Below are 18124 nucleotides of genomic sequence, written 5' to 3' on the forward strand. Positions count from 1 at the left end.
GGGAACACGAAGCTGCCCTCGCTTGCCAAGCAGACCGTCGACTTTAGGCGCGGCCTGACAAACGGACTTGTTGCCCCTGCAACACTGCCTGAGCTCTGGTAGGATAAAAGGACACTTTTGGGCCTCACCTAAGGAATTACGTCGGTCACGCCTTTCAGCTCCCTGTGTGCCAAAGTTTTATCAGGGAAGGTCCAGGGTGCTCCTTGAGTCTCTTTTCGCCGGTCAGAAGCTACACGTACGTGTGCTGCGTCAAGTCTGACCTAGGGGCCTAATGAGAAAAGCATTATTTTCCCAACGGGAAAGCGGGACACTTGCGGCCTCAGATTCAAGTGAGAAACAGCGTTGTTGCCCGTCCCCTCTTCACAGTGGTAATGCCGAGTGATTGAACGGCAGGTTTCCTAGGCTAACAGGCAGTTTCCTACTCGTTGCAGGAGGCCTCCAGCAGCCCTTGTTCACATAACGGGAAAGCCAGACCTGTCCCCCAGGCTCCACGTAATGTCAGGGTTTCCACGCACGACTTGACGTGTACGAACGATTTCCATGAACCCTTAGGGAAAGCAGCGCATTAACGCTGGAATGCTTCTCCTAGGACTCCCTCTGCCCCACCATGTCCCTTTGGAGGAACGCTGTGCACTCAATGACTCCTGTTGACCGATTGAGCACCGTTCGGCGAGCCAGGTACCTCCGGATCATCTCTTGGAACGCAGTGTGAAAGGTAGCAAACTGTTGCCTTCGTTGGATAGAGAGATTGACAAGGCTTTCAACTGTGCCCCGACCCGAGTTCTGGAAAGTCTTCGGTGTGATGCCAGTGGCTCTCAGGGCTGACCCTGAGCTGCGATGTAACAAACTGTGCTGACTGTTCATTCTCCGCTTACATACCTGCCGTCTCTCCCTGCCCAGCAGAAGCTCGACTTTAGATGCCGTCTGGAAAATGAACGGTTTCCTCCTGAAGCCTGCTAGTCTTTTGGCAGGTTCAAGGACACCCAGATCTAGCTAGCGCCTTGAAACGCCTATGTCACTCGGACCGTGCTCATCTCCCTGCGCAAGATACTATTCTGAGAAGGTACCACAGTGCTTCTTGTGTCTCTTCTGGTGCTTGAGAAACTACACGTACGTGGGGCTGCGTTCAACTTTGATGCCGGGACCTTAGGAGAAACGTTGGATTGTCCCTAGTTGAACGAAGAATCCTCGTAGCCTCCAAGGTGCCTAAACACAGCGTTCCGCGAGTCTTCCCTTGCATGCTGGAACGTGTCTCAAAGGAAAGGGTGCTATGCAAGAAAGAAGAAAGGTCTTTCCACTTCCTTGCCTGAGGCGTGCCAGAGCCCCCTTCGCATAAAGGGCAGACCACACTGGTCACGAAGATCCAAACAAGGTCCGGCAACGGCATCCACAGTGCCTGCAGGCATGCAGCATTTGCCCAGAAGCCTTAGTCAAAGCAGTGGCTTGACGCTAGGGTGCTGGTTCAGGACTCCTAGGACTCCTGGGTCCTCACCACCTCGCATGGAAAAACACTGTGTACCCAATGTGTACCCAATTCTTAGGGGACCCAACCAAGTACAGGTACCTGGGCCCTTCGGATCGTTTCTCTGCAAGAAGAATGAAAGGCGACACTCTGCTCCCTTCGCTGCCCGTCTAGACTGCCGAGCTTCCAAAAGTCCTCCCGAGCACAGGCCTCGCAGGTCTTCGGTGTTATGCCAATGATCCCCACTGCTGAACCACTGCTGCTACGAAGAAACACTGTGTTTACGGTTCATGCTGGGAACACTTCCCTGCCGCCCGTCTTTCTCTCTCTCGCGCTCTCTCTCTCTCTCTCTCTCTCTCTCTCTCTCTCTCTCTGCCAAGCAGAAGGTCGACTTCAGAGGCAGCCTGACAAACGTACAATTTGCCCCTGAACGCTACCCCGGGTTTTGTAAGACACAAGGACAGTTTGGCCCATCCCCGGGAATTACGTCGTTGAGGCCATTCAGCCCACGCAGGACTACCCTGGTGCCAAAGTCTTATCAGCGAAGGTCCAGGGTGCTGCCTGAGTCTCTTTTCGTTGGTCAGAAACTACAAGTGCATGTGCTGGGTTCAATTTTGATATTGGTTACCTAAAGCCAAGAGCATTGTTTTCCCGGCGGGAGAGCTGAAAGTGCGGCCTCAAAGTGTCCTGAGAAACAGTGCGGTTCCTCGTGTTCTCTTCACAAGTAGAATGGCTATGTGCGGGGAAAGGGAGTTTGCCTAGAGAAACACTCTGTTCACTAGGCCGTGCAGGAGGCCTCCGGGCGCCCTCTATCCATCAACAGAACACTCTACTGTTCCACAACGACCCAAGTGAGGTTCGGGTATTCCCTCCACGAATTGACGCGTGCAGAGGTTTTCCAGGAAACCTTAGGCGAGTAGTGCATTGAAGTTAGTAGGCCTTTCCTAGGGTCCCCGCTGCCTCACCACGTCCCTTGGAAGAACACTGTGTACCGAAACTCTTCTTGGCCCCCTGAGCACCTTTCCGCTGTCAAAGTCCTCCGGATCCCCTCTTTGCATGCAGACTGAGAAGCGACAAAGTCTCCTCTTTGCTGTAGAGCTAGATAGCCACGACATTCAAAAGTGCCCCTGAACAGAGGTGTAGAAGGTCCTAGGTGGCATGCCAGGGGCTCCCACTGCTGACGCTGAGGAGCCATGGGAGACACGGTGTGTAGTGTTCATTCTGGGTGTACTTACCTACCGGCTCTTCCTGGCAAGCTCTAACTCGACCTTTGATGCAGTCTGGAAAATGGACAGTTTCCCCCCCTGAACACTGCTAGGCTTTTGGCAGGTTCGGGGAGCACCTAAATCTGATACCTGGCACCTTTAAGAGTTCATGCCATTCGCACAGCGCACAACTAACTCCCTGGCTACAAAATTATTCAGAGAAGGTGCCACCGTCCTCCTTGGGTCCCCTTTGGTTCCTGAGAAACTACACGCACGTGGGCTGTGTGCAACTCTGAGACCGGGACCCTTAGAGAACTGTAGTACCACCCAACGGGAAAGAAGGATCGTTCAGCGTGAAAGCTGCCTGAAATACAGTGCTCTGTCAGTCCATTCTTGCATGCTGGAATGTCTTTGGAAGGAAAGTGGAATTTTCTTGAGAGTGGTGGTGGGTTTCCGCTTCCATTCCTGGGGCATCCCAGAGCCGCCTTCACACAGAAGGAACACGACACTGAGCGCCAAGCGGAAGGCAAGGTCCGGGAATTGCATCCACAAATGCCAGGCAGGCGTGCAGCATTTCCCAGGGAGCCCTACTCAAAGCAGTGGCTAAATGCTAGTGGGCTTTTCAGGACTCCTGGGACTCCCGCGCCCTCACCACGTCTCACGGCAACACCATGTGTACCGGTTGTCACGTCTTAGGCGACCTACCAACGTACAGGCACCTAGGCCCTTCGCATCGTCTCTTGGAACGAAGAGGGAATGCAAGGCAAAAAACACTGCTCTCTTTGTTGCGCCGTTGGATTGCCCATCTTTCAAAAGTCCTCCCGAACACGGCTCTGGCAGGTCTTAGGTGGACCGCAAGTGGTCCCCGCTGCTGAACCAGGACGGCAATGAAAACACCCTCTGCTTAGCGTTCGCACTGGGAACACGAAGCTGCCCTCGCTTGCCAAGCAGACCGTCGACTTTAGGCGCGGCCTGACAAACGGACTTGTTGCCCCTGCAACACTGCCTGAGCTCTGGTAGGATAAAAGGACACTTTTGGGCCTCACCTAAGGAATTACGTCGGTCACGCCTTTCAGCTCCCTGTGTGCCAAAGTTTTATCAGGGAAGGTCCAGGGTGCTCCTTGAGTCTCTTTTCGCCGGTCAGAAGCTACACGTATGTGTGCTGCGTCAAGTCTGACCTAGGGGCCTAATGAGAAAAGCATTATTTTCCCAACGGGAAAGCGGGACACTTGCGGCCTCAGATTTAAGTGAGAAACAGCGTTGTTGCCCGTCCCCTCTTCACAGTGGTAATGCCGAGTGATTGAACGGCAGGTTTCCTAGGCTAACAGGCAGTTTCCTACTCGTTGCAGGAGGCCTCCAGCAGCCCTTGTTCACATAACGGGAAAGCCAGACCTGTCCCCCAGGCTCCACGTAATGTCAGGGTTTCCACGCACGACTTGACGTGTACGAACGATTTCCATGAACCCTTAGGGAAAGCAGCGCATTAACGCTGGAATGCTTCTCCTAGGACTCCCTCTGCCCCACCATGTCCCTTTGGAGGAACGCTGTGCACTCAATGACTCCTGTTGACCGATTGAGCACCGTTCGGCGAGCCAGGTACCTCCGGATCATCTCTTGGAACGCAGTGTGAAAGGTAGCAAACTGTTGCCTTCGTTGGATAGAGAGATTGACAAGGCTTTCAACTGTGCCCCGACCCGAGTTCTGGAAAGTCTTCGGTGTGATGCCAGTGGCTCTCAGGGCTGACCCTGAGCTGCGATGTAACAAACTGTGCTGACTGTTCATTCTCCGCTTACATACCTGCCGTCTCTCCCTGCCCAGCAGAAGCTCGACTTTAGATGCCGTCTGGAAAATGAACGGTTTCCTCCTGAAGCCTGCTAGTCTTTTGGCAGGTTCAAGGACACCCAGATCTAGCTAGCGCCTTGAAACGCCTATGTCACTCGGACCGTGCTCATCTCCCTGCGCAAGATACTATTCTGAGAAGGTACCACAGTGCTTCTTGTGTCTCTTCTGGTGCTTGAGAAACTACACGTACGTGGGGCTGCGTTCAACTTTGATGCCGGGACCTTAGGAGAAACGTTGGATTGTCCCTAGTTGAACGAAGAATCCTCGTAGCCTCCAAGGTGCCTAAACACAGCGTTCCGCGAGTCTTCCCTTGCATGCTGGAACGTGTCTCAAAGGAAAGGGTGCTATGCAAGAAAGAAGAAAGGTCTTTCCACTTCCTTGCCTGAGGCGTGCCAGAGCCCCCTTCGCATAAAGGGCAGACCACACTGGTCACGAAGATCCAAACAAGGTCCGGCAACGGCATCCACAGTGCCTGCAGGCATGCAGCATTTGCCCAGAAGCCTTAGTCAAAGCAGTGGCTTGACGCTAGGGTGCTGGTTCAGGACTCCTAGGACTCCTGGGTCCTCACCACCTCGCATGGAAAAACACTGTGTACCCAATGTGTACCCAATTCTTAGGGGACCCAACCAAGTACAGGTACCTGGGCCCTTCGGATCGTTTCTCTGCAAGAAGAATGAAAGGCGACACTCTGCTCCCTTTGCTGCCCGTCTAGACTGCCGAGCTTCCAAAAGTCCTCCCGAGCACAGGCCTCGCAGGTCTTCGGTGTTATGCCAATGATCCCCACTGCTGAACCACTGCTGCTACGAAGAAACACTGTGTTTACGGTTCATGCTGGGAACACTTCCCTGCCGCCCGTCTTTCTCTCTCTCGCGCTCTCTCTCTCTCTCTCTCTCTCTCTCTCTCTCTCTCTCTCTCTCTCTGCCAAGCAGAAGGTCGACTTCAGAGGCAGCCTGACAAACGTACAATTTGCCCCTGAACGCTACCCCGGGTTTTGTAAGACACAAGGACAGTTTGGCCCATCCCCGGGAATTACGTCGTTGAGGCCATTCAGCCCACGCAGGACTACCCTGGTGCCAAAGTCTTATCAGCGAAGGTCCAGGGTGCTGCCTGAGTCTCTTTTCGTTGGTCAGAAACTACAAGTGCATGTGCTGGGTTCAATTTTGATATTGGTTACCTAAAGCCAAGAGCATTGTTTTCCCGGCGGGAGAGCTGAAAGTGCGGCCTCAAAGTGTCCTGAGAAACAGTGCGGTTCCTCGTGTTCTCTTCACAAGTAGAATGGCTATGTGCGGGGAAAGGGAGTTTGCCTAGAGAAACACTCTGTTTACTAGGCCGTGCAGGAGGCCTCCGGGCGCCCTCTATCCATCAACGGAACACTCTACTGTTCCACAACGACCCAAGTGAGGTTCGGGTATTCCCTCCACGAATTGACGCGTGCAGAGGTTTTCCAGGAAACCTTAGGCGAGTAGTGCATTGAAGTTAGTAGGCCTTTCCTAGGGTCCCCGCTGCCTCACCACGTCCCTTGGAAGAACACTGTGTACCAAAACTCTTCTTGGCCCCCTGAGCACCTTTCCGCTGTCAAAGTCCTCCGGATCCCCTCTTTGCATGCAGACTGAGAAGCGACAAAGTCTCCTCTTTGCTGTAGAGCTAGATAGCCACGACATTCAAAAGTGCCCCTGAACAGAGGTGTAGAAGGTCCTAGGTGGCATGCCAGGGGCTCCCACTGCTGATGCTGAGGAGCCATGGGAGACACGGTGCGTAGTGTTCATTCTGGGTGTACTTACCTACCGGCTCTTCCTGGCAAGCTCTAACTCGACCTTTGATGCAGTCTGGAAAATGGACAGTTTCCCCCCCTGAACACTGCTAGGCTTTTGGCAGGTTCGGGGAGCACCTAAATCTGATACCTGGCACCTTTAAGAGTTCATGCCATTCGCACAGCGCACAACTAACTCCCTGGCTACAAAATTATTCAGAGAAGGTGCCACCGTCCTCCTTGGGTCCCCTTTGGTTCCTGAGAAACTACACGCACGTGGGCTGTGTGCAACTCTGAGACCGGGACCCTTAGAGAACTGTAGTACCACCCAACGGGAAAGAAGGATCGTTCAGCGTGAAAGCTGCCTGAAATACAGTGCTCTGTCAGTCCATTCTTGCATGCTGGAATGTCTTTGGAAGGAAAGTGGAATTTTCTTGAGAGCGGTGGTGGGTTTCCGCTTCCATTCCTGGGGCATCCCAGAGCCGCCTTCACACAGAAGGAACACGACACTGAGCGCCAAGCGGAAGGCAAGGTCCGGGAATTGCATCCACAAATGCCAGGCAGGCGTGCAGCATTTCCCAGGGAGCCCTACTCAAAGCAGTGGCTAAATGCTAGTGGGCTTTTCAGGACTCCTGGGACTCCCGCGCCCTCACCACGTCTCACGGCAACACCATGTGTACCGGTTGTCACGTCTTAGGCGACCTACCAACGTACAGGCACCTAGGCCCTTCGCATCGTCTCTTGGAACGAAGAGGGAATGCAAGGCAAAAAACACTGCTCTCTTTGTTGCGCCGTTGGATTGCCCATCTTTCAAAAGTCCTCCCGAACACGGCTCTGGCAGGTCTTAGGTGGACCGCAAGTGGTCCCCGCTGCTGAACCAGGACGGCAATGGAAACACCCTCTGCTTAGCGTTCGCACTGGGAACACGAAGCTGCCCTCGCTTGCCAAGCAGACCGTCGACTTTAGGCGCGGCCTGACAAACGGACTTGTTGCCCCTGCAACACTGCCTGAGCTCTGGTAGGATAAAAGGACACTTTTGGGCCTCACCTAAGGAATTACGTCGGTCACGCCTTTCAGCTCCCTGTGTGCCAAAGTTTTATCAGGGAAGGTCCAGGGTGCTCCTTGAGTCTCTTTTCGCCGGTCAGAAGCTACACGTACGTGTGCTGCGTCAAGTCTGACCTAGGGGCCTAATGAGAAAAGCATTATTTTCCCAACGGGAAAGCGGGACACTTGCGGCCTCAGATTCAAGTGAGAAACAGCGTTGTTGCCCGTCCCCTCTTCACAGTGGTAATGCCGAGTGATTGAACGGCAGGTTTCCTAGGCTAACAGACAGTTTCCTACTCGTTGCAGGAGGCCTCCAGCAGCCCTTGTTCACATAACGGGAAAGCCAGACCTGTCCCCCAGGCTCCACGTAATGTCAGGGTTTCCACGCACGACTTGACGTGTACGAACGATTTCCATGAACCCTTAGGGAAAGCAGCGCATTAACGCTGGAATGCTTCTCCTAGGACTCCCTCTGCCCCACCATGTCCCTTTGGAGGAACGCTGTGCACTCAATGACTCCTGTTGACCGATTGAGCACCGTTCGGCGAGCCAGGTACCTCCGGATCATCTCTTGGAACGCAGTGTGAAAGGTAGCAAACTGTTGCCTTCGTTGGATAGAGAGATTGACAAGGCTTTCAACTGTGCCCCGACCCGAGTTCTGGAAAGTCTTCGGTGTGATGCCAGTGGCTCTCAGGGCTGACCCTGAGCTGCGATGTAACAAACTGTGCTGACTGTTCATTCTCCGCTTACATACCTGCCGTCTCTCCCTGCCCAGCAGAAGCTCGACTTTAGATGCCGTCTGGAAAATGAACGGTTTCCTCCTGAAGCCTGCTAGTCTTTTGGCAGGTTCAAGGACACCCAGATCTAGCTAGCGCCTTGAAACGCCTATGTCACTCGGACCGTGCTCATCTCCCTGCGCAAGATACTATTCTGAGAAGGTACCACAGTGCTTCTTGTGTCTCTTCTGGTGCTTGAGAAACTACACGTACGTGGGGCTGCGTTCAACTTTGATGCCGGGACCTTAGGAGAAACGTTGGATTGTCCCTAGTTGAACGAAGAATCCTCGTAGCCTCCAAGGTGCCTAAACACAGCGTTCCGCGAGTCTTCCCTTGCATGCTGGAACGTGTCTCAAAGGAAAGGGTGCTATGCAAGAAAGAAGAAAGGTCTTTCCACTTCCTTGCCTGAGGCGTGCCAGAGCCCCCTTCGCATAAAGGGCAGACCACACTGGTCACGAAGATCCAAACAAGGTCCGGCAACGGCATCCACAGTGCCTGCAGGCATGCAGCATTTGCCCAGAAGCCTTAGTCAAAGCAGTGGCTTGACGCTAGGGTGCTGGTTCAGGACTCCTAGGACTCCTGGGTCCTCACCACCTCGCATGGAAAAACACTGTGTACCCAATGTGTACCCAATTCTTAGGGGACCCAACCAAGTACAGGTACCTGGGCCCTTCGGATCGTTTCTCTGCAAGAAGAATGAAAGGCGACACTCTGCTCCCTTCGCTGCCCGTCTAGACTGCCGAGCTTCCAAAAGTCCTCCCGAGCACAGGCCTCGCAGGTCTTCGGTGTTATGCCAATGATCCCCACTGCTGAACCACTGCTGCTACGAAGAAACACTGTGTTTACGGTTCATGCTGGGAACACTTCCCTGCCGCCCGTCTTTCTCTCTCTCGCGCTCTCTCTCTCTCTCTCTCTCTCTCTCTCTCTCTCTGCCAAGCAGAAGGTCGACTTCAGAGGCAGCCTGACAAACGTACAATTTGCCCCTGAACGCTACCCCGGGTTTTGTAAGACACAAGGACAGTTTGGCCCATCCCCGGGAATTACGTCGTTGAGGCCATTCAGCCCACGCAGGACTACCCTGGTGCCAAAGTCTTATCAGCGAAGGTCCAGGGTGCTGCCTGAGTCTCTTTTCGTTGGTCAGAAACTACAAGTGCATGTGCTGGGTTCAATTTTGATATTGGTTACCTAAAGCCAAGAGCATTGTTTTCCCGGCGGGAGAGCTGAAAGTGCGGCCTCAAAGTGTCCTGAGAAACAGTGCGGTTCCTCGTGTTCTCTTCACAAGTAGAATGGCTATGTGCGGGGAAAGGGAGTTTGCCTAGAGAAACACTCTGTTTACTAGGCCGTGCAGGAGGCCTCCGGGCGCCCTCTATCCATCAACGGAACACTCTACTGTTCCACAACGACCCAAGTGAGGTTCGGGTATTCCCTCCACGAATTGACGCGTGCAGAGGTTTTCCAGGAAACTTTAGGCGAGTAGTGCATTGAAGTTAGTAGGCCTTTCCTAGGGTCCCCGCTGCCTCACCACGTCCCTTGGAAGAACACTGTGTACCGAAACTCTTCTTGGCCCCCTGAGCACCTTTCCGCTGTCAAAGTCCTCCGGATCCCCTCTTTGCATGCAGACTGAGAAGCGACAAAGTCTCCTCTTTGCTGTAGAGCTAGATAGCCACGACATTCAAAAGTGCCCCTGAACAGAGGTGTAGAAGGTCCTAGGTGGCATGCCAGGGGCTCCCACTGCTGACGCTGAGGAGCCATGGGAGACACGGTGCGTAGTGTTCATTCTGGGTGTACTTACCTACCGGCTCTTCCTGGCAAGCTCTAACTCGACCTTTGATGCAGTCTGGAAAATGGACAGTTTCCCCCCCTGAACACTGCTAGGCTTTTGGCAGGTTCGGGGAGCACCTAAATCTGATACCTGGCACCTTTAAGAGTTCATGCCATTCGCACAGCGCACAACTAACTCCCTGGCTACAAAATTATTCAGAGAAGGTGCCACCGTCCTCCTTGGGTCCCCTTTGGTTCCTGAGAAACTACACGCACGTGGGCTGTGTGCAACTCTGAGACCGGGACCCTTAGAGAACTGTAGTACCACCCAACGGGAAAGAAGGATCGTTCAGCGTGAAAGCTGCCTGAAATACAGTGCTCTGTCAGTCCATTCTTGCATGCTGGAATGTCTTTGGAAGGAAAGTGGAATTTTCTTGAGAGCGGTGGTGGGTTTCCGCTTCCATTCCTGGGGCATCCCAGAGCCGCCTTCACACAGAAGGAACACGACACTGAGCGCCAAGCGGAAGGCAAGGTCCGGGAATTGCATCCACAAATGCCAGGCAGGCGTGCAGCATTTCCCAGGGAGCCCTACTCAAAGCAGTGGCTAAATGCTAGTGGGCTTTTCAGGACTCCTGGGACTCCCGCGCCCTCACCACGTCTCACGGCAACACCATGTGTACCGGTTGTCACGTCTTAGGCGACCTACCAACGTACAGGCACCTAGGCCCTTCGCATCGTCTCTTGGAACGAAGAGGGAATGCAAGGCAAAAAACACTGCTCTCTTTGTTGCGCCGTTGGATTGCCCATCTTTCAAAAGTCCTCCCGAACACGGCTCTGGCAGGTCTTAGGTGGACCGCAAGTGGTCCCCGCTGCTGAACCAGGACGGCAATGAAAACACCCTCTGCTTAGCGTTCGCACTGGGAACACGAAGCTGCCCTCGCTTGCCAAGCAGACCGTCGACTTTAGGCGCGGCCTGACAAACGGACTTGTTGCCCCTGCAACACTGCCTGAGCTCTGGTAGGATAAAAGGACACTTTTGGGCCTCACCTAAGGAATTACGTCGGTCACGCCTTTCAGCTCCCTGTGTGCCAAAGTTTTATCAGGGAAGGTCCAGGGTGCTCCTTGAGTCTCTTTTCGCCGGTCAGAAGCTACACGTACGTGTGCTGCGTCAAGTCTGACCTAGGGGCCTAATGAGAAAAGCATTATTTTCCCAACGGGAAAGCGGGACACTTGCGGCCTCAGATTCAAGTGAGAAACAGCGTTGTTGCCCGTCCCCTCTTCACAGTGGTAATGCCGAGTGATTGAACGGCAGGTTTCCTAGGCTAACAGGCAGTTTCCTACTCGTTGCAGGAGGCCTCCAGCAGCCCTTGTTCACATAACGGGAAAGCCAGACCTGTCCCCCAGGCTCCACGTAATGTCAGGGTTTCCACGCACGACTTGACGTGTACGAACGATTTCCATGAACCCTTAGGGAAAGCAGCGCATTAACGCTGGAATGCTTCTCCTAGGACTCCCTCTGCCCCACCATGTCCCTTTGGAGGAACGCTGTGCACTCAATGACTCCTGTTGACTGATTGAGCACCGTTCGGCAAGCCAGGTACCTCCGGATCATCTCTTGGAACGCAGTGTGAAAGGTAGCAAACTGTTGCCTTCGTTGGATAGAGAGATTGACAAGGCTTTCAACTGTGCCCCGACCCGAGTTCTGGAAAGTCTTCGGTGTGATGCCAGTGGCTCTCAGGGCTGACCCTGAGCTGCGATGTAACAAACTGTGCTGACTGTTCATTCTCCGCTTACATACCTGCCGTCTCTCCCTGCCCAGCAGAAGCTCGACTTTAGATGCCGTCTGGAAAATGAACGGTTTCCTCCTGAAGCCTGCTAGTCTTTTGGCAGGTTCAAGGACACCCAGATCTAGCTAGTGCCTTGAAACGCCTATGTCACTCGGACCGTGCTCATCTCCCTGCGCAAGATACTATTCTGAGAAGGTACCACAGTGCTTCTTGTGTCTCTTCTGGTGCTTGAGAAACTACACGTACGTGGGGCTGCGTTCAACTTTGATGCCGGGACCTTAGGAGAAACGTTGGATTGTCCCTGGTTGAACGAAGAATCCTCGTAGCCTCCAAGGTGCCTAAACACAGCGTTCCGCGAGTCTTCCCTTGCATGCTGGAATGTGTCTCAAAGGAAAGGGTGCTATGCAAGAAAGAAGAAAGGTCTTTCCACTTCCTTGCCTGAGGCGTGCCAGAGCCCCCTTCGCATAAAGGGCAGACCACACTGGTCACGAAGATCCAAACAAGGTCCGGCAACGGCATCCACAGTGCCTGCAGGCATGCAGCATTTGCCCAGAAGCCTTAGTCAAAGCAGTGGCTTGACGCTAGGGTGCTGGTTCAGGACTCCTAGGACTCCTGGGTCCTCACCACCTCGCATGGAAAAACACTGTGTACCCAATGTGTACCCAATTCTTAGGGGACCCAACCAAGTACAGGTACCTGGGCCCTTCGGATCGTTTCTCTGCAAGAAGAATGAAAGGCGACACTCTGCTCCCTTCGCTGCCCGTCTAGACTGCCGAGCTTCCAAAAGTCCTCCCGAGCACAGGCCTCGCAGGTCTTCGGTGTTATGCCAATGATCCCCACTGCTGAACCACTGCTGCTACGAAGAAACACTGTGTTTACGGTTCATGCTGGGAACACTTCCCTGCCGCCCGTCTTTCTCTCTCTCGCTCTCTCTCTCTCTCTCTCTCTCTCTCTCTCTCTGCCAAGCAGAAGGTCGACTTCAGAGGCAGCCTGACAAACGTACAATTTGCCCCTGAACGCTACCCCGGGTTTTGTAAGACACAAGGACAGTTTGGCCCATCCCCGGGAATTACATCGTTGAGGCCATTCAGCCCACGCAGGACTACCCTGGTGCCAAAGTCTTATCAGCGAAGGTCCAGGGTGCTGCCTGAGTCTCTTTTCGTTGGTCAGAAACTACAAGTGCATGTGCTGGGTTCAATTTTGATATTGGTTACCTAAAGCCAAGAGCATTGTTTTCCCGGCGGGAGAGCTGAAAGTGCGGCCTCAAAGTGTCCTGAGAAACAGTGCGGTTCCTCGTGTTCTCTTCACAAGTAGAATGGCTATGTGCGGGGAAAGGGAGTTTGCCTAGAGAAACACTCTGTTTACTAGGCCGTGCAGGAGGCCTCCGGGCGCCCTCTATCCATCAACGGAACACTCTACTGTTCCACAACGACCCAAGTGAGGTTCGGGTATTCCCTCCACGAATTGACGCGTGCAGAGGTTTTCCAGGAAACCTTAGGCGAGTAGTGCATTGAAGTTAGTAGGCCTTTCCTAGGGTCCCCGCTGCCTCACCACGTCCCTTGGAAGAACACTGTGTACCGAAACTCTTCTTGGCCCCCTGAGCACCTTTCCGCTGTCAAAGTCCTCCGGATCCCCTCTTTGCATGCAGACTGAGAAGCGACAAAGTCTCCTCTTTGCTGTAGAGCTAGATAGCCACGACATTCAAAAGTGCCCCTGAACAGAGGTGTAGAAGGTCCTAGGTGGCATGCCAGGGGCTCCCACTGCTGACGCTGAGGAGCCATGGGAGACACGGTGCGTAGTGTTCATTCTGGGTGTACTTACCTACCGGCTCTTCCTGGCAAGCTCTAACTCGACCTTTGATGCAGTCTGGAAAATGGACAGTTTCCCCCCCTGAACACTGCTAGGCTTTTGGCAGGTTCGGGGAGCACCTAAATCTGATACCTGGCACCTTTAAGAGTTCATGCCATTCGCACAGCGCACAACTAACTCCCTGGCTACAAAATTATTCAGAGAAGGTGCCACCGTCCTCCTTGGGTCCCCTTTGGTTCCTGAGAAACTACACGCACGTGGGCTGTGTGCAACTCTGAGACCGGGACCCTTAGAGAACTGTAGTACCACCCAACGGGAAAGAAGGATCGTTCAGCGTGAAAGCTGCCTGAAATACAGTGCTCTGTCAGTCCATTCTTGCATGCTGGAATGTCTTTGGAAGGAAAGTGGAATTTTCTTGAGAGCGGTGGTGGGTTTCCGCTTCCATTCCTGGGGCATCCCAGAGCCGCCTTCACACAGAAGGAACACGACACTGAGCACCAAGCGGAAGGCAAGGTCCGGGAATTGCATCCACAAATGCCAGGCAGGCGTGCAGCATTTCCCAGGGAGCCCTACTCAAAGCAGTGGCTAAATGCTAGTGGGCTTTTCAGGACTCCTGGGACTCCCGCGCCCTCACCACGTCTCACGGCAACACCATGTGTACCGGTTGTCACGTCTTAGGCGACCTACCAACGTACAGGCACCTAGGCCCTTCGCATCGTCTCTTGGAACGAAGAGGGAATGCAAGGCAAAAAACACTGCTCTCTTTGTTGCGCCGTTGGATTGCCCATCTTTCAAAAGTCCTCCCGAACACGGCTCTGGCAGGTCTTAGGTGGACCGCAAGTGGTCCCCGCTGCTGAACCAGGACGGCAATGGAAACACCCTCTGCTTAGCGTTCGCACTGGGAACACGAAGCTGCCCTCGCTTGCCAAGCAGACCGTCGACTTTAGGCGCGGCCTGACAAACGGACTTGTTGCCCCTGCAACACTGCCTGAGCTCTGGTAGGATAAAAGGACACTTTTGGGCCTCACCTAAGGAATTACGTCGGTCACGCCTTTCAGCTCCCTGTGTGCCAAAGTTTTATCAGGGAAGGTCCAGGGTGCTCCTTGAGTCTCTTTTCGCCGGTCAGAAGCTACACGTACGTGTGCTGCGTCAAGTCTGACCTAGGGGCCTAATGAGAAAAGCATTATTTTCCCAACGGGAAAGCGGGACACTTGCGGCCTCAGATTCAAGTGAGAAACAGCGTTGTTGCCCGTCCCCTCTTCACAGTGGTAATGCCGAGTGATTGAACGGCAGGTTTCCTAGGCTAACAGGCAGTTTCCTACTCGTTGCAGGAGGCCTCCAGCAGCCCTTGTTCACATAACGGGAAAGCCAGACCTGTCCCCCAGGCTCCACGTAATGTCAGGGTTTCCACGCACGACTTGACGTGTACGAACGATTTCCATGAACCCTTAGGGAAAGCAGCGCATTAACGCTGGAATGCTTCTCCTAGGACTCCCTCTGCCCCACCATGTCCCTTTGGAGGAACGCTGTGCACTCAATGACTCCTGTTGACTGATTGAGCACCGTTCGGCAAGCCAGGTACCTCCGGATCATCTCTTGGAACGCAGTGTGAAAGGTAGCAAACTGTTGCCTTCGTTGGATAGAGAGATTGACAAGGCTTTCAACTGTGCCCCGACCCGAGTTCTGGAAAGTCTTCGGTGTGATGCCAGTGGCTCTCAGGGCTGACCCTGAGCTGCGATGTAACAAACTGTGCTGACTGTTCATTCTCCGCTTACATACCTGCCGTCTCTCCCTGCCCAGCAGAAGCTCGACTTTAGATGCCGTCTGGAAAATGAACGGTTTCCTCCTGAAGCCTGCTAGTCTTTTGGCAGGTTCAAGGACACCCAGATCTAGCTAGTGCCTTGAAACGCCTATGTCACTCGGACCGTGCTCATCTCCCTGCGCAAGATACTATTCTGAGAAGGTACCACAGTGCTTCTTGTGTCTCTTCTGGTGCTTGAGAAACTACACGTACGTGGGGCTGCGTTCAACTTTGATGCCGGGACCTTAGGAGAAACGTTGGATTGTCCCTGGTTGAACGAAGAATCCTCGTAGCCTCCAAGGTGCCTAAACACAGCGTTCCGCGAGTCTTCCCTTGCATGCTGGAACGTGTCTCAAAGGAAAGGGTGCTATGCAAGAAAGAAGAAAGGTCTTTCCACTTCCTTGCCTGAGGCGTGCCAGAGCCCCCTTCGCATAAAGGGCAGACCACACTGGTCACGAAGATCCAAACAAGGTCCGGCAACGGCATCCACAGTGCCTGCAGGCATGCAGCATTTGCCCAGAAGCCTTAGTCAAAGCAGTGGCTTGACGCTAGGGTGCTGGTTCAGGACTCCTAGGACTCCTGGGTCCTCACCACCTCGCATGGAAAAACACTGTGTACCCAATGTGTACCCAATTCTTACGGGACCCAACCAAGTACAGGTACCTGGGCCCTTCGGATCGTTTCTCTGCAAGAAGAATGAAAGGCGACACTCTGCTCCCTTCGCTGCCCGTCTAGACTGCCGAGCTTCCAAAAGTCCTCCCGAGCACAGGCCTCGCAGGTCTTCGGTGTTATGCCAATGATCCCCACTGCTGAACCACTGCTGCTACGAAGAAACACTGTGTTTACGGTTCATGCTGGGAACACTTCCCTGCCGCCCGTCTTTCTCTCTCTCGCTCTCTCTCTCTCTCTCTCTCTCTCTCTCTGCCAAGCAGAAGGTCGACTTCAGAGGCAGCCTGACAAACGTACAATTTGCCCCTGAACGCTACCCCGGGTTTTGTAAGACACAAGGACAGTTTGGCCCATCCCCGGGAATTACATCGTTGAGGCCATTCAGCCCACGCAGGACTACCCTGGTGCCAAAGTCTTATCAGCGAAGGTCCAGGGTGCTGCCTGAGTCTCTTTTCGTTGGTCAGAAACTACAAGTGCATGTGCTGGGTTCAATTTTGATATTGGTTACCTAAAGCCAAGAGCATTGTTTTCCCGGCGGGAGAGCTGAAAGTGCGGCCTCAAAGTGTCCTGAGAAACAGTGCGGTTCCTCGTGTTCTCTTCACAAGTAGAATGGCTATGTGCGGGGAAAGGGAGTTTGCCTAGAGAAACACTCTGTTTACTAGGCCGTGCAGGAGGCCTCCGGGCGCCCTCTATCCATCAACGGAACACTCTACTGTTCCACAACGACCCAAGTGAGGTTCGGGTATTCCCTCCACGAATTGACGCGTGCAGAGGTTTTCCAGGAAACCTTAGGCGAGTAGTGCATTGAAGTTAGTAGGCCTTTCCTAGGGTCCCCGCTGCCTCACCACGTCCCTTGGAAGAACACTGTGTACCGAAACTCTTCTTGGCCCCCTGAGCACCTTTCCGCTGTCAAAGTCCTCCGGATCCCCTCTTTGCATGCAGACTGAGAAGCGACAAAGTCTCCTCTTTGCTGTAGAGCTAGATAGCCACGACATTCAAAAGTGCCCCTGAACAGAGGTATAGAAGGTCCTAGGTGGCATGCCAGGGGCTCCCACTGCTGACGCTGAGGAGCCATGGGAGACACGGTGCGTAGTGTTCATTCTGGGTGTACTTACCTACCGGCTCTTCCTGGCAAGCTCTAACTCGACCTTTGATGCAGTCTGGAAAATGGACAGTTTCCCCCCCTGAACACTGCTAGGCTTTTGGCAGGTTCGGGGAGCACCTAAATCTGATACCTGGCACCTTTAAGAGTTCATGCCATTCGCACAGCGCACAACTAACTCCCTGGCTACAAAATTATTCAGAGAAGGTGCCACCGTCCTCCTTGGGTCCCCTTTGGTTCCTGAGAAACTACACGCACGTGGGCTGTGTGCAACTCTGAGACCGGGACCCTTAGAGAACTGTAGTACCACCCAACGGGAAAGAAGGATCGTTCAGTGTGAAAGCTGCCTGAAATACAGTGCTCTGTCAGTCCATTCTTGCATGCTGGAATGTCTTTGGAAGGAAAGTGGAATTTTCTTGAGAGCGGTGGTGGGTTTCCGCTTCCATTCCTGGGGCATCCCAGAGCCGCCTTCACACAGAAGGAACACGACACTGAGCGCCAAGCGGAAGGCAAGGTCCGGGAATTGCATCCACAAATGCCAGGCAGGCGTGCAGCATTTCCCAGGGAGCCCTACTCAAAGCAGTGGCTAAATGCTAGTGGGCTTTTCAGGACTCCTGGGACTCCCGCGCCCTCACCACGTCTCACGGCAACACCATGTGTACCGGTTGTCACGTCTTAGGCGACCTACCAACGTACAGGCACCTAGGCCCTTCGCATCGTCTCTTGGAACGAAGAGGGAATGCAAGGCAAAAAACACTGCTCTCTTTGTTGCGCCGTTGGATTGCCCATCTTTCAAAAGTCCTCCCGAACACGGCTCTGGCAGGTCTTAGGTGGACCGCAAGTGGTCCCCGCTGCTGAACCAGGACGGCAATGGAAACACCCTCTGCTTAGCGTTCGCACTGGGAACACGAAGCTGCCCTCGCTTGCCAAGCAGACCGTCGACTTTAGGCGCGGCCTGACAAACGGACTTGTTGCCCCTGCAACACTGCCTGAGCTCTGGTAGGATAAAAGGACACTTTTGGGCCTCACCTAAGGAATTACGTCGGTCACGCCTTTCAGCTCCCTGTGTGCCAAAGTTTTATCAGGGAAGGTCCAGGGTGCTCCTTGAGTCTCTTT

Source organism: Orcinus orca, chromosome 5 (genome assembly GCF_937001465.1).
Source record: "Orcinus orca chromosome 5, mOrcOrc1.1, whole genome shotgun sequence".
Lineage (NCBI taxonomy): Eukaryota > Metazoa > Chordata > Mammalia > Artiodactyla > Delphinidae > Orcinus > Orcinus orca.